The sequence below is a fragment of the Octodon degus genome, unplaced genomic scaffold (assembly GCF_000260255.1).
Source record: "Octodon degus isolate 3935 unplaced genomic scaffold, OctDeg1.0 scaffold00255, whole genome shotgun sequence".
Classification (NCBI taxonomy): Eukaryota; Metazoa; Chordata; class Mammalia; order Rodentia; family Octodontidae; genus Octodon; species Octodon degus.
In genome coordinates this window covers 1,602,133-1,605,600 of record NW_004524831.1, presented here as the reverse complement: position 1 = coordinate 1,605,600, position 3,468 = coordinate 1,602,133, and positions in this window count along the sequence as shown.

Sequence of the window (3,468 nt, the reverse complement as noted above, 5' to 3'; positions counted from 1 at the left end):
TTTGCTTCCTTGTAACAAGGAACTCTCTAATTTTCATCCCATGGCTCAGAGACTATAGCTGGATCTTAGAAGTCTGATTTCCTGTAAGGATCTGAAGCTTCAGGTATATGCGGCATAATCCCCAGACTCTGCGGCAGAATCCCCAGGAGACTCTGCAGGGAGGAGATACTTATCTTTCATGTCCTGAGTTAGAAATTGTAATTAATAAAAGATATGTTCTCCCCTGTACATATGTTTATAAATATTTTTTGGAGGCAACATGACTCTTCTGCTCATCAGGGCTGGAGTCTGAAGGCACGCAGCCAATATAGTGAACTTTTTTCAATCCCACGGTAAAGCATCCCACTGATATTTCTTTATCATCACCAGGTTAAGTATTTAGCATGAGAGGCATGAGAGCGTGAGAGGGATAGTCCAGGCCAGAGAATGGATAATCCTTTTTAAAAGTGTAAAGTCTTTGGCCGACCAGATAGCTTATTGTACTAAATCACCTGCTTAGGTAGAGCGCACTAGCCAGTTTGATCCCGGCTGTGCTGTGCGGCCCGGTCCCTGGGACAGGCGGAGACCCTGATTGAGACTGGACGTGGCGGCGCGCGCCTGTAAACCCAGCACGTGGGAGGCTGAAAACAAAAGGATCACTACGAGTCTGATGTACATAGTTAGACCCTATAGACCAGGTCCTAAATATATAAAAATAAAAAAGTAAATGTAACTCTTAAACTTCCATGTATGATAGCATAAGGCAAACCCAGAGCTCATCTAGTTGCCTTTTTTTTTCATTTTTAAATTTTTTTTAGTTGCCTTTTTAATAAATTTACTGGTCCTCAGTTTTTATTTTCTCCTGTTTGTTGTTTGCGTCCTGAAAAGGAAAAAAAAGTCTCTGCTTCTAATCCCGTGGCTCAGGTGCTTCTCCTGGAGCTCAGAAGAGGCTCACACATGACCTCCACATACTCGGGATGACACATGAAGAATTGTGTCTCCCACTCTTGTGCAGAGCATTAACCCCTATCTCTGTGTTTAAATATATTTTAAATAGAATGTATTTTTTGCTTTCAAATTTATGGAAAATAAAGCAGAATATTGACAATGCAAAAGTGAAATTTGTTTCTCAGTGTGGGAAGTGAGGTCAGGGCTGAGTGGGCTCCTTTGACTGTCACAGAAGTACAAGTGATGCTACGGCATATGTTGCAATGAGCTTCAGGTCACTGTTAGAGAAAACATAAATTCTTGTAGATAAAATTATCTTTATATTATGAAAAACTGTGGTGAGTTTCCTCATGAAACTGAAATAGCAATACTATGTGATTCAGCAGTTTCAGATCATATTCCGCAGCTACGACTAAACATAAGCCTACAAAACGGGTAAATTTCTAAAACTTTATCATCTGCTGAATAGAAACAAACAATGTCTAAGCGGAGCTATGAAGGGCAGTGAATGTGAATCAGAATTAAAAGGACTCTCTTTACAAAAATAAAATAGAACTTGTTGAAATCAATGCTGAATTTTGCCAATTAATTAAACAAAAAATAATTCCAAATTTTCCCAATCCATTCCAAATATTTTCATGATTTTTGTTCAAATTTATTTTACTCATTCTTGCCACAATGATGATGAGGCTGTGAAATTTTAAAACCACATAGTGAAAATGTTGCACAGTTTCTAATGCTATCAGATTAAATTTCTCCTTTAATTCCCATCAGTAGTGCTACATCCAAGAAAAATGAAATTGTCCATCTGAACAAATCCTGGTATTCCAGGCAGCACCCAGGCCCTACATGGGAGTAGGATACCCAGAGGCTGCTGAATCCTAATTGCAGCCAGAGCCCAGGCCAGGTCTGTAAGTGAACTCCATCCATCAGAGAGGTCTGGTGTGGAACCCAGGGGCAGAACTCCCTGCAGACAGGCTAGAGACAGGACCCACCCAGCTGATCCAAGAGCAGAACATCTTGCCAGAGTGGCACAGCGGATTCACTTCCAAATGATGCAGCAGGAAGAAACTGAGCATAGAAGTCAGAACCAAGCCTCACCCTCCTGCAGAAGTTTGAACTTGGTAGATCCGGACCAGTGCTAAGGAAATGACTCTATCTCAGCTCTACAACAAAGGTCAGAAGACAGTGCTGTACAAAATGACAAAAGGAAGGAACAAAATGCAGTTTCAGGCCCCATGTGCACCCAGGACAAATGCAGAAAACACTAGCATAGATGAAATTGTAAATCACACACCTGTAATCTCTGAAATAATAGCACTGAAAGTCAAGAAATAACTGCAGAAAAGTATAAAGGAAATCAGATAAGAAATAATTTCTGAAGTGAAAAAGGAATTTATAGCTATGAGGAAAGAAGTACTAAGTGCTTCTAAAACAGAAAGTTATTGGGAACTGGGGAGATGGCGCAGTAGAATTAGCGTTTCCCTGCAAGTACAAGAGCCTGATTTCAATCCTCTGTTCTGCCACAAAAAAAGAAAACTTATAAAAACAAATAGAGCAGCATATAAAAATGATGGAATTCTTGAATAAGCAATATAGGGAAGGAATAGAATTCATAAGTAAGAAAAGATCTCTTAAAAACAACTAGGACGTGGGAAAAAATAGTTCAGTGCCTGCAAGCCGATCCAAAGATGAACAACATGAGACTCATAGGCATCAATGAGAAGGAAGGAGTCAATACAAATGATATAAAAAGAATATGGGTAGAAGTCATAGCAGAAAATATGGGGAAACAATCTGATATTCAGTAACCGAAACATATAGAACTCCAAATAACATCAACCCGATTAAAACCACACCCAGGCATAAAATAATCAAGATTCCAGAAACTCAGCATAGGAACACTATACTAAAAGCCACTAAAGAAAAGAAACAGGTCACATTTAAAGGAAAATCTATCAGAATAATGGTAGATTTCTCTTCACACACCATCAAGTCAAGAAGAGCATGGAGCAAAGTACTTCAAGTCTTGCAAGAAAACAAATTCCAACCCAGACTGATATAACCTGCAAAACTCTCTTTCAAGTATAATAAAGAAGTGAAATACTTCCATGACAAAGAACAACCAAAGAATTTCATGATGACAAAGAGACTAGTAAATGATATTCTAGAGAAGGAGCATATTGAAGGATTTCATTTCTGACTACACAGACTAGTAAATGATGTTCTAGAGAAGGAGGAAATTGATCACAACTCCATGAATGAGAATGGAAAGAACCCACCAAATAGGACAAATAATTAAACACAGGAGAATAAGAGGTATGCAATAGTAGTCTTTCAGTTATTCTTTTGTGTAAAACAGCAAAATATTTCCCTCAGCACACTCTACAAATGCACTTCTCCTGCACCCTATGGGTCATGATTCCATCTGAGTCTACAGGATGGATTTCAAGGAAATAGCAGTAGCTCAGTCCCACAAGGTACACCTGGTCACCAGTGTCATGGACATTATCTATGTCCACAACACAGTAGAACTTTGTG